The 13899-nt window shown below is 45.8% G+C and overlaps 1 pseudogene; it reads right to left on the bottom strand.

The window, feature by feature from the left end:
• The window catches only part of LOC136388269 (frizzled-5-like), a 68066-nt pseudogene extending 57164 nt beyond the window's left edge, over window positions 1-10902 (bottom strand).
• Window positions 10903-13899: the final 2997 nt, after the last annotated feature.

The following is a 13899-nucleotide window of genomic DNA, read 5'->3' as shown; positions in this document are numbered from 1 at the left end:
GTGTGTGCTCACCCGACAATCCATAGCAAACTCTTATGTTTGTTCATCGCAGAAAAGACAAACACATATTAAAATCATGTTCCTTATTTCTATTGTTTTTATTTAACTTTTCAGCAGACAAGAATTTAGAATAACATGCTTTGCAGCGAAGATAAACACTGATTCCCAAAATCAAACACAGGATGATGCCACTACTTCAGATGAATTCATCTCCATTTCTTCAGAAGATGAGCTCTCAGGTGCTATAACAGGGAATTACTGAATAGGAAGCAAAGGGAGGTTGGGATCTACACAGAGCCCAGAGATGAGCAAAGTGATTCTGTTCCTGAAGAAAAAAGGGTGCCCAGTACACACACACACACATACACACACACAGCCACAAAATGCTTTTGCATATTAGTCAATAGGAGCTCCAGAGGAAGCAGTATTTTCCCAAGAAAAACAAGAACTCTTTATAGGACTGTAGAAGGCCAAGGTGAACAGAGGACACTAGTGTTATATTTGAGAAATACTAGTTAAAGGAACTAAGGATATGAAAGAGTTTTCTCAGAATAACATGAAAGAACATGTTAATATCAGCCAGACAAGAGCATGTTACACTCTGTGAAGGGTATGAAAGCACTAAACACTTAAAACAGGACCAAAGTGGTAGTTGAAGTGAAATTAAAATACAGATGCCAACTAGAAGACCCTTCCACATCCACATGTTTTCACAGCCCAAGTGCTCACATTCATACACAGCCCTCGTCAGACCCATCAGAACTCATATCCCCGTTTGTTTCCTTACCCTCTACCACATGCATCGAAATTCTCAGCACTCTAATTTTCTCCTAATCATAAAAAAAAAAAATAAATCTCAAACTTTTATGAACATAGATTAATTATATCTGCTTAAATTGTATGGCAATGGCAGAAAACAATATATACTTTTGTTCTGGTTCCTTTCACTCATCATCATATTTCTGTAATTTATTTATGCTGCATTGGCATGACCTTAATTCCTTTACTTACTATATTTTTCTAAGTTTTGTACAGTTTTTGTTTTTGAGTACTTAACAAGATATTCTTAAAATTTATTGCATTAGTTTGCAATATGGACACATTTCTATTTGTTGAAAGCTTAAGAGTTAGATTCCTAGGTCTCAGTGTCCAGATTCTGTCCTATGTCCTTCAGAACTCGAACGTCCATACATTATTCTCTAATGCAATCCTGTGGTACTGCACACATACTTTGCACATACTTGTCCTCACTCTCATGTCCTCTGCCTCCTCACGCAGTGCCTCTTTCAATGCCCAGGTATATTTTCTCATATAATTCTTCATTTTCACATTATCACATCCTTCTATTTTTCACCATATTTTACAAATTCACTAATTGCCTCTGTCCCGAAAGAGTATGCTCAGTAAACATTTCATATCTAAACCACACAATATATAAAGCTCACAATCTAGTAGTTTAAAAAAAGCAATCCAGCCCTGGCCGGTTAGCTCAGCGGTAGAGCGTCGGCCTAGCATGCAGAGGACCCGGGTTCGATTCCTGGCCAGGGCACACAGGAGAAGCGCCTATTTGCTTCTCCACCCCTCTGCCGCGCTTTCCTCTCTGTCTCTCCCTTCCCCTCCCGCAGCCAAGGCTCCATTGGAGCAAGGATGGCCCGGGCGCTGGGGATGGCTCTGTGGCCTCTGCCTCAGGCGCTAGAGTGGCTCTGGTTGCAACATGGCGACGCCCAGGATAGGCAGAGCATTGCCCCCTGGTGGGCAGAGCCTCGCCCCATGGTGGGCGTGCCGGGTGGATCCCGGTCGGGCGCATGAGGGAGTCTGTCTGACTGTCTCTCCCCGTTTCCAGCTTTGAAAAAATGAAAAAAAAAAAGCAATCCACACACTTAAAAATGTACAGAGATAACACACAAACACCAAGCACACAGTCTGTCCTCAGTCACACAAAACTCATCATATTTTCAGATTTGCAAAATCAATCACACATTAAACCCTGACCCAGTGATAACCAACACTTTATGAACATAAACACAAAACACATTACATTCACCATGAGCTTTTGCTACAAATGTGTATAATATATACAACGGATACATTCAATAAAGATGTTGATGATCATAAAATTTCAATAATGACCAGCAAGCATGTTTAGTAATAAAGCACAGAAAATGATATAAGAGTTCATTTCAGCAAACATAAAATTTCATTTCTACATTGTTTTCTATATCTATACTAACATAAACTCTAATATAAATCTATATTTATTTATGTGTGTATGTGTGTAAGCAGAATTCTTTATAAACTTTCTAACTCATATCACCAAATTGTATAATTTTTCATGAAGAAATAGAGTTGACATCCAACTTTTAGTTTTTAAACACTGTCTTTCAGAAAAAATTATAAATTCCTGATGCTTTGTATAAATCTCCAGAATTATCACACACAAAATTTCTGTTCCCACTAACATCCATCAAGCCCAATATTTTAATAAGTGCTTAGTTATATTACTAGGTAAATGAGGTTTTTTTTTCAGTGAGAAAAGAAAAGGCGGGAAGTCAGACTCCTGCATACACTCTAAGCTGGACCCACCTGGCTGCCAACTAGGAAGTGATGCTCAGCCCATCTGCTGTCTGTTGTTCCTCTGCTATGCAACACAGAAACAATAATATGTTTATATATATCTTTAAATATACATATATATACACACTCATGGTTATATATATATATTTATAATATATATAAATAGATAGATAAAATATATGTATATATTATAAATATATATAATTTACTGCCTGAGGTTTCGACCACATAGACATCCTCGGTTATCGAGTACAACTTGCTTGAACCAAACAAGCTATGGCTGTGGGAGAAGAATGAGACAAAGAGAGACAAAGAGAGATAGAGAGACTAATAGAGCGGGATAGGTAAACAAGTAGAAGGTCACCTTTCCTGTGTGCTCTGACCAGAAATCAACAGCAGGATATCCACATGCCTGGCCGACACTCTAACACTTACTAAAATGGTCATAACTGTAAATGAAATTTTAAATAAGAGAGTCACTTTAATTTCTATGCAAGCAAGTGTCATGTGAGGTAATGATGCCTGACATAAATTGACCACACAACACATACTTTTTGAATTCAAACAATTTCCAGAAAATGTCTCATCCTAATTTTTTATTTTTTCTTTCTTTTTCATATAATTTAATTTCCCAGTCCTTGAATCAGCTATGGAGATTTCATCATCTGGGCAGGCAGCTGGAGAAGATAATTCATCCTCAGGAGATTTTACGGGGAACTCTTCTACATCCCAGCATACCTGTCCCATGGAGGAGGGTAAGGAATATACACAGGTGGGATCTCAGCTTGGACAAGAGATGGTTCTAAGCTGTGCAATTCAGTATCTACCGATTTCACTGTCCACACAACAACAGGAAAAAGGATCAGGACAGAGCAACTAGAACTGAGGCTTCTGCACAGGGACACATAGAGAGTGTACGTTCACTGACATGGCACAGAGGCTCACCACACATTTACAACACAGGATCACTGGGACAGCTGTGGATGACACAGTAAACAGTTCAGATATGTGAGCTAGAGCAGTGGTCCCCAACCCCCGGGCCACGACCCTTACCGGTCCGTGGGCCATTTGGTACCGATCAGCATAGAAAGAATAAGTAACTTACATTATTTCCTTTTTTTATATATTTAAGTCTGAATGATGTTTTATTTTTTTAAAATGACCAGATTCCCTCTGTTACATCCATCTAAGATGCACTCTTGATGCTTAATTCGTTCACGTGATAAATTTATCTGTCCCACACTTAAGGCCGTTCCGTGAAAATATTTTCTGACATTAAACTGGTCCGTGGCCCTAAAAGATTGGGGACAATTGAGCTAGAGGATCATCACAACTTGTACCTTCAGATGAGAACTAACTCAGCCTCTCTCTCTCTCTCTCTCTCTCTTTCACACAGACACACACATACAGACACACGCGCGCATACACATCTCTACTCATTCATACAAGGTATAAACCGTTTCTCCTTTTTTTCACTTCTTCTCTCAAACACACAAGCCTTCATCTCCCACGCACGCTCTCATTCCTTTACTGGATTCACACAGTTACACAGTCACCTTCATTCTTTCACACAATCATTTGAGACTCACTCACTTACAAACTAATTCCCTAAATCAGTCACATTCCCCTCTTTCTCAGCCAAATTCTACAAAACGCACTTGCCCTGATGGTAATGAACTTCCATCTGTTGTCTTTCAAATGCCTATCGCACTACAGCCACAAAGCCTCAGCTCTACACACGGATGCTCATTCTCAGGCCACACTCACGTCCTCTAACACTGTCTTACCATCTCACAGTGTGAACAGGTCCTATTCCTTCACTGAGAATTCTGAACTATCTCATGGACATGAACTTTCAGGCCACATGCTCACACAGGCCATGGCCATTTTAACTCCTACAGACCTCATGCCCATATGCTAGTTTTCTCATGTTGGAAATTTTCTTTCCTAGGTATCCTTCAGATGCCTGTATCCCAGGACCTGAAGCAAACAGAGGTTCACCCATCCCATTCACCTGCCTCCTCTCCATTCTATCCAGTTAATCAGAATAAGCCCTTTACATCTTCAGCACAAGGCCCAGAGGAAAGGGTCATGACAATTTACTACATGCCTGTCCCATTGGGGAGGGTTTTTACTATGTCAGGGGATACACAGGAAGGACCGGTGCCTCCTTCAAAAGAGATGAAAATGGAAGAAATGACCTATATTGAAAAGGTCCATAAAAACGTCCCCCTCTCTCACATGTCTAGAAAGAGACACCTAACTGACAGTGACCCCAGCTTAGACAGCACAGCCCAAGGAAAAAGGAAGAAGGCTGACAGTGTAGCCGAGCCTCCAGCTGGGGAGGAGTATCTCAGGGCCAAGACGCCCGAGAGGCTGGTGACCCCGGAAAGTGGCTACAAGTGCTTGGCCTGCTGCTGGGTCTTCCCCAGCTTAGAGGCCCTGCAGGAGCACGTGGAGCACGGGGTCACTGAGGGCTTCAGCTGCCGTGTTTTCCATCGTACTCTGGCCCGTCTCAACCACAAAAAACATAGAGAAGAGAACAAGAACATCAAGATGGCAACATTCACATGCCAGGAGGAAAAACATTCTGGCATGAAGACAACTCAGTATAAGTAAACAGCTCCTAAAAGAGGACGTGAAGCACGTTAGACTCTATGAAGAGACTTCACTATTTTTAGCAGCCATAGAACCCTCCTTTTTATGTATATTAGCCCCCTCCACCATTAGTACCATAGCACAAATACGAGTAGACAACCCCTGCTAGTGAAATCCATCACTTTCCTGAGGGAGAAGGCAGATCACAGCCCCTAAAAGAGAGGAAGTGAATCACCTTAGACTCTACTAAAGGTGCTTCACTATTTTTAGCAGCCACAGAACCCATCTTTTTATGCACATCTACAAGCATCATCTCCACTACTATATACTGTCAGTTTGAGCACACGACCCCTTTCTTAAATACACCCACTCTCCTGAGGGAGACCGCAGACCACACCATTCCAGATATTGCATGTTCTCTGTCCTAGTGTAACTCCCGTCTGAAGAACATCCATGGATACATGCTTCAGCTAGAGTGCAGAGTCGACAGAGTTTTTAATGCTACAGATTTTAATTCCCCAGCCCTGTACTCACCCCCACATTTCTCTGAAATGTGGTCTTTGTTGACAATTTCGCACATTTTTCTATATCCTTTTCTTTAAAAAAAAAAATCCCTTTTTCCCATGTCCCTCTATATATTTACCTACACAGTTATTTGGCTGGAGGACAGACATTATTATTGAGAGAGCAGCAGGGATGATAAAAGCAACTATACTGCAGCTCTTCAGTTCTCTGACCTTGTGGACACAGCAGTGCATATCCACTTCTGCACATACACATCCATAGGGAAGGATGGCACACAAAATGAATTGATTCATAATTATCTAATATATACAGTTATCCACAATACCATAATGAAGTTTTAATCTTAGTCACTTTAGAAGTGTGAAAGCTACCAAATTTTGAAAAACATAATTTGTGTGTTTGCTTACTTGCCTGTTTTTTATACTTGTTTAACTTTGCACATTTCAAAGATAAATTTTAATTTTTGTCACTGTGCCATCTTCAGGGGCTCAGAAAAAAAAAGTGAAAATTTTAAAAGTATTATTTACACTTCGCTAAACAGGAGAAGGGAAATAAACATAGTCACACTTTTAAATGATCATTAAAATTTTTATTTCCCTTCTCCTGTATAGTTTTGTGAGTTGTGCAGTATAGTTGCTGTCAGTTTTATCTGACTAGTATGTTTTACACCGTCCATTGAAAAGAGGGTCTAGATTCTGGCCAAATATGTGGGCAAGTGGAAAGACTAGCCAATTAAAGCCATTATTCACAAATTGGCTTTCATGATCGACCTGGGGGTAAACACATATCCGTGCTGGACCAATATGCACTAATAGCTGGGGAATTAGAAGAGACAGAGATTGTGGGAATAGTGCTGAGTTATCCTTTGTCTGCAACTCATATTAAGGTTTATACATTGCTGAACTTCCTTCAAGTCTACTTTTTGAAAGACATGGCTATTTTAACTGCTACTGTAATTCACTAACCCTATGCACTAATATTTCAATAAACTTTTTCTTTTTTTCCTCAATTTTCCTGTGTCTTTTATTGCCATTAGTAACACAATGTGCCTTCACTGATGCAGTTTAGCTCCAACATGATAATTTCTCCCATTTTAATAGTTGAAATGATCTAATCTAGAAAGGAGTAACACATATACCTCTGACTTCATATTGAAACTAAAGGAATAATCTTGTACTTAGATTGTATGCTATATTCTTGATTAATTAGGAAGGTCCATTAAAAATGTTTGGGTGTATAAACAAAATAACTTCAAGGAACAAAATCGACTTCCATAAAGTAGACCTGGGTTAAAATTCCTTACTACTGCTCAGTAGCTTTATATACTCTGAGGCATTAGTCTCATCCTGAAAATGAAGACCATAATACCTAAAATAAGAGTGATTGTGAGGGGAAGAGACACAGATAAAAACACCTAATTGAGGGTCTGGCATAGTTCACAGGAAACAGGTTTTTTTTCATTCATTTTTGATATTTTTTTTTTTACTTATAAGCAGTTTGATTATCATGTAGCTAAGTGGAATTTAGTTTTAGTTTATATAGTTTTCAATCCATTGAGCTTTAAAATTTTTTAATTTTTGAGACCCTGGTCTAGACAGATAAGAAAGGTGCCACCTGTAAATCAATGTATATATACCATCTGGATTCCCTGACTTGTATTTACAGCCTAGTTGGTGAATAAGTGATTTGGGGGGTTCTTACTCCCCAACTAGACACACACAACACCACCACCATCTACTCCAACAGGTTTGACAGAGAGCAGTGGTTTTCAACTGATGTGCCCCAAGAATGTTGAAAACATTCAGTACCTGACGGTTTAGTCTGGGGCACTGACCTTTTTCCTTAGACTGTCAATAATGACAATAGACAACACAACAGCCATCTGGTGTGAATGCCCTGTCTTGAACCATAAATGTATAAGTCATATAACAGAGTTGTATCTTATTGGTCATGTGGCATAATAAGGTTGTGTTTAATTGGTTAATTCTTGTTACTAGAAATCCTTATATACAGGTATAGGCACTTGGTTTTTAAAAAAAATCACTTAGGAGCAAAAAAGTAATTACTATTGGCATTTTTCTGGGTAACTCAATCAAAATTATACTTTTTTTTTTGGTCAAATCAGCAAAAAATATATTCCGTGTGTCGCAGAATTTTTGTAATTAGTTTATGTGTGCCATAAGAAAAAGATTGAAAACTGCTGGTATAAACAGAGCTGATAAAACAAAACACTGTCTTAGGCAATGCCTCTGTTCTTTTGGTGATAGAGACAGAGAGAGAGAGGGACAGACAGGAAGGGAGAGAGATGAGAAGCATCAATTCTTCATTGCAGCACCATAGCTGTTTGTTGATTGCTTTCTCATATGTGCCTTGACAGGGGGGTGGGCTACAGCAGACCAAGTGACCCCTTGCTCAAACCAGATGAGCCCACGCTCAAGCTGGCAACCTTGGGGTTTTGAACCTGGGTCCTCTGCGTCCCAATCCAATGCTCTATCCACTGTACCACTGCCTGGCCAGGCGCAATGCCTCTGTTCTTATATGTATTTCCCTTCATTTCATCACATGAATTATGAAACAATAACAAAATCAGCAGGAGAAACCTATGAAGTATATCAAGTAAAGAAACTTTTCATTAGTTCTGTTTCTGGTAATTGGAATTTGCTTTTCTTATTAATAAAAACATTACCCTTTGTGTTTCAAGTACATCTGAGAAATCTGATAATTAACTTAGACTACTATCTCCTCAGATACTCTCAGAAATGCAACCAAGTTAAAAATTAAGAAAGTATATATAAATTAAAAAGTTTCCCTTAAAGAAGGTAATAAGAAACACAAAATAAAATGCACATGAGCTGAGCCCCTTTGAGAAGTTTTGGGACAGCTATTCCCTTGAAAGAGCCCTTTCCCCCTCTCTCCAATTTGCCCCAGGAGAGGTCATCAGCATCAAAAATGTAAACAGAAGTAACATTGCAAAGCTACCAAACAAAACAACCCCCTTCCCTCACTCAGGCCTGTGGCCTGCTACACATGCACGACAGGGACACCTACTTGTGGCAGGCAGCTGCCGTGGCCCCGTGGTCCAGTCCTGTCTGTGAGCACTGCGCTTGCCTTGGCATAGTCCCAAGTGGCCATGGTGCCGCCGTTCTTGTAGCTCTGTTGCCAGCGACAGCAATAGCAGCTGGTGAATCGCTGCCACAACTCCACAGTCTTGCTTGACCAAATCCAGATGCCAGACATGATACCCACTAGGAGGCACATGAAGTACTTGAGCATGAGCTCCCAGTACTCCAGCTTGGTGCGCGGCTGGCTGGAGTCTTGGCCTGGGCACACGCAGGTGAGCGCAGCCTCCCAGCTCTCACAATAGTGCTGCTCAGGTAGCAGGCCATAACAATGCTGGCTGGCACTGTGTAGAGCAGCATGAAGATGCCAATTTGGATCATGAGCTTCTCCAGCTTGTCTCTCTTGGTGGCACCCTGCTTGATGACTCTACAGATGCAAAAAAGCAACACGAAACCTGCCAGGAGGAAAAGTGTGCCCATGAGCAGGTAGAGCACCAGAGGGCCCAGCATAAAGCCAGGCAGTGAGTTCAGGTTCTGGTTGCCCATGTAGCATATGCCAGCCACTGGATCCCCGTCCATGGAGCTCAGTGCCACTTGACGCTGAGGATGACCCAGATGGGAGTACTGTGTATTAGCCCACGATGGCCTCATTGCCCCACTTCATACCAACTGCAAAGAACCAGGGGAGCACAGGATGACCCTCCAGATGGAACTGGCTATGCCCAAGTAGGCGAAGTACACCAGCAGGAAGACAACAGTCCGCAGCGCAGGGCCCTTCCTCTCATAGTGAATGTGGCTGTTGTGCTCACACCCAAACGTACCAGGAAGCCCATAGACTGAAAAGTAGCAAGCTGACAGGAAGATGATGGGCACTCAGAGTAATGGAAGCATTCCACATATCTATCAGGAAGGTGGCCACCATGGTGGAGGTGGAGATAAAGCATGGCACTGACCACAGGCCGACCATAAGGTGGCAAACGAGTGCTCATCCAGGCTGAAGGAGGGCTGGTAGCAGGGCACCGCGCAGTTGGGTACCTGGCCCGTCTGTACCTTGTTGTAGAGCGGGTGCAGCTACTTCAGGATGGGCACCAATGGCTGGCGGCGCTTGCACGTCGTTGGGGCCCCAGCGGCGCCAGCGCCTTCCCAGGACGGCGCCCCTGGCGGGCCTGACCGGAAAGAATCTTGGGGCACTGTGGTGGTCTTGCTGCAGTTGTAATCCATGGAGGCGATTGCATTTCATGAGCTCCGGCCAGGCTAGGTTGTACTACAGCATGAGTGGAGAGCAGCCGGCCTTGGCACGTGCACGGAGCAGCAGGGCAGCAGAGGCTTATGATAGTCGGGTAAGCAGATGGGCGTGTACATGGAGCACAGGAACAAGAGCAGGTCCGGAGAGTAGTGGATCTCCACCAGCGGCCAGAACTGGTGCAACTCCAGGCCCGCCTTGTCCTGCGTGTTGTGGTTGAACTCACTGGTTGGACATGTGCGTCAGGTTGTAGCCTTTGCCCCGGCACATTGGTACGGTGATCTCCTGGCATCCCGGGACCTTGGAGGCGGCCACCGCCTGGCCTGCCAGCTGCGCCAGGAGCAGCAGCAGCAGCGGCGCAGAAGAGTCAGGCCGAGCTATAACCCCTCCCTCCCCTCGCCTCGCATAGCCGGCGCACGGGGCCAAGGCAGACAGGGGAAACCTGGGCCAGGGCTGCCCTCTCCGCCGACTTGTGTGCGCCACCAGGCCTAGCAACCTGTGGGCTCTTCTTCTCTTCAAGAAATCCGCCCCAAGATAAACTGTCTCAGGAAGGGCTGCCTCCCTCCGCCCTTAGCTCTTCGCTGGATAGAGTTGAGGAGGGGCAGTTAGGGCAGTAGCGGGGCGGGGGCAAGGGGGTCTATCATGCCCCGGGGCCACTCACAGAGAGGTGCCAAATGGTCTCCAAGACAAACAAGAATCGCATAGTAGAAGGGGTGAGGGGAGCCAATAAAGTGTCGTGCCCCGGGCCCCAGTTATGTTTGCTAAGCCACTGAGTTAGGGCTCCGATTCTAGGGAAAGTATTTTTTTAAAAATGAAGAAAAATTACATCTACTCCCAGTTAGAGGGGAGTCAACGTCTCTGTCCCCGAAAGCGGTCTCCAAACCTCCAGATTAAGCTCTCCATTCTCTTCTCTCCCCTCCACCTCTTGAAACCAAACTGCTGACACCCCGCCCCACCCTACCCCACCTCCCTTACCACTGGGCCCTCCAGGCTGGACCGCGGGGTCAAACAGATCAGCCCCCTCCAGAACAGTACGAAGGACCAGGGGGAACGGGGAGCAGGGAAGGCGCGGGCTCTCACCTCCGCGGATCCAGAGAGAAGATATTCTGCAGCTAGCCTGGGTTCTCCATCCCTGGGACACTCCACTCAGAAATGCGACTCAGAGCCAAGCTGGCAGCTGGAAAATTTGGCGACAGACTGGGTATCCGAGGAGGCGGCACATGGCAGCAGGTGGAGGCAAAGTCTCAGAGAGAGGGTCTGAATGCGATGGCCACCGGCCGGTCACTCGCCCTCTCCTCCTCCAGGGCCCCTCGCATGATGCGGGCGGGGCAAGGCAGAGGCAGGCCTTGCGTTCCTCCGGGGTCCTGAAGCCACATGTAGGGCGAACGCGCCTGCAGCATCTAGGCGAGAGGAAGGTGGTGTGTGGTGACCGGGAATCTCCGCTCCTCACAGCACCACCAACAGGTGGCACTGGCCTCGCCGGGACTGCACAGTGCGCGCCTGTCACCGCGTCCTGGCAGCCGCTCGCATACTCCCCTGTAGGGGTCTCCTTGCTCCAGTCAACTCCTGGGGGCGGTGGCAGCGCTCAGGAGACGCCTGGCTCGGCTCCTCCCCGGAGTACTTGCACCTTTTAGCCTACCTCCGGCGGCAAAGGCGGCTGCAGTGGCGGAGTCATGGGCTGCAAGTCGACCACCCTCTCCAGCTCCCCCCTGGCACCGGCTTCTAATGCCCGCCGGGAGGCCCAGGCCCCTCGAACTGAGGCTCGGTGGTAGGCTGCCCGCTGACTTTCCGGGCGTCCCAGCTCACTGCCCCTAGAGCTTAGCCTCCCCTCCTGGTGCCCTCAGGTCCCACCCTGAGTCGACCCCAGAGCAACTCCGGCCAATCGTGGGCCGGGAAGCGATGAGGGCAGGGCGAATGCTAATCAAGCCTTCTTGAGACCAGGGATGGAAAACCCTATGTACTGGTTCCAAGGAGTTTCCTGATGTTGCCCACGGGTATTGGGCTCAGTTTCCTGTAATGTTTTAGCTTATGAACTTTTGCTCCTAGGGTCCCTATCAGATCTCCTCTCTGCAGCTAAACATTCTTACGGAGTCCAGCATTTGTTTAAAAGAACTGCTTCCGAGTGCCAAACACATAGTAGGCACTCAAATGGCAAATCCGATTTCGAACCCAGGTAGTTGGGCCGCAGCATCAACAATTTTTTTTGAGAGAGGGATAGACAGGGACAGACAGGAACTGAGAGAGATGAGAAGCATCAATCAGTTTTTCATTGAGCGTTTCAACACCTTAGTTGTTCATTGATTGCTTTCTCATATGTGCCTTGACTACCAGCCTTTAGCAGACCAAGTAACTCCTTGCTGGGGCCAGTGACCTTGGGTTCAAGCTGGGGGGTTTTGCTCAATCCAGATGAGCCCATGCTCAAGCTGGGGACCTCGGGGTCTCGAACCTGGGTCTTCCGCATCCCAGTCCGACGCTCTATCCACTGCGCAACCACCTGGTCAGGCAGCATCAACAATTTTAACCACACTCGCATGTACAATAGGTATCTCCAAGGCTTTAACCTTTTTTTTTTTTTTTTTTTTTGCATTTCGTAGCAAAATCGGTTGTGGCAAGTGATTTTTTCCGTCTTTGCAAGAGTCAAGAGATGTTAATCCTTTAAAATCCTGGGCAGTGCCCAGCAGAGAGAGAAGCAACGCTGGCTCCGGGCTCTTTAATGGGCAGGGCGCTGGGACCCCTGGGGACTGCGGGTTGCGCCTTAGCTGCACCCGCCAGCCAAGGAGGTCGGGGGCAGAAGGAGCGGCTACTGTCCTCAGAAGGCCTGCTGGGCGCCCTGACTCTGGGGCACACAGTGGCGCTCTCAGATAGGTTTTTATGCTGCAAGTTTTACATGTCCTAAAAACGTCTCTTTCTACACTGTCCTAATTAGGTTGGAACACTGAGGTGTTTAACGTACTTGAGATTTATTCACATGCTTAGAAAGAGGGTCTGAATTGTTTCCCACTTCCCACCTCTTCCTTCTGGGAAGGAGGTGAAAAAAGGTTGGAGGGCCAGGGAAATTGAAGGATTCAGGACTGGACTAAAGGGGAGAGATAGACTGCGGTTATTATTCTTGTCCCCTGAATTCCGTTTTGTACAGATTAAGAGGCTAAAAATGGCAGACTAACCCTCTCCCTCCCTCTTACCAACAAGGCTTTGTGAGTGTCCCGCAGATTAGTTATTTTGTGCTCACCCTGGCCAGTTGGCTCAGTGGTAGAGCGTCGACCTGGTGTGCGCGAGTCCCAGGTTCGATTCCCGGCCAGGGCACATAGGAGAAGTGCCCATCTGCTTCTCCACCCCTCCCCCTCCCCTTCCTCTCTGTCTCTCTCTTCCCCTCCCGCAGCCAAGGCTCCACTGGAGCAGAGTTTGCCCCGGCACTGAGGATGGCTCTGTGGCCTCTGCCTCAAGCGCTAGAATGGCTCTGATTTTGGCAGAGCGATGCCCCAAGATGGGCAGAGCGTCGCCCCCTGGTGGGTATGTCGGGTGGATCCCGGTCGGGCGCATGCAGGAGTCTGTCTGACTGCCTCCCGTTTCCAACTTCAGAGAAATACAAAAAAGAAAAAAAAAAAAGATGGCCACTGCTCTCAGGTTTACAGCTAATTGTCTTTTATGCCCGGGAAGGGGCTTGGTTATGCTAATATGTGTTGTGGGAGGGCTTTTGCTCCCTCAAAAAGTTTTAAAAGGAGGAGCTAGGAGGCCATTTTGGGGAGACGAGACCACGTTCTTCTAAGCTGAGAGGAGGACCTCATGTTGTAGCAGGGTAGAGAGGCCACATGGTGGAGAGGAGCCAGCCAAACTGGCAGAATGCTGAAGGAGAAGCCAGTTTGTGCAGGAGAAGGAGATGGGGAACAGAGGCGAGTAAGT

The sequence above is a fragment of the Saccopteryx leptura genome, chromosome 1 (genome assembly GCF_036850995.1).
Source record: "Saccopteryx leptura isolate mSacLep1 chromosome 1, mSacLep1_pri_phased_curated, whole genome shotgun sequence".
NCBI classification, from domain to species: Eukaryota; Metazoa; Chordata; class Mammalia; order Chiroptera; family Emballonuridae; genus Saccopteryx; species Saccopteryx leptura.
The sequence above is the reverse complement of the archived record's forward strand: the minus strand, read 5'-3'. Positions and strand labels throughout refer to the sequence as shown.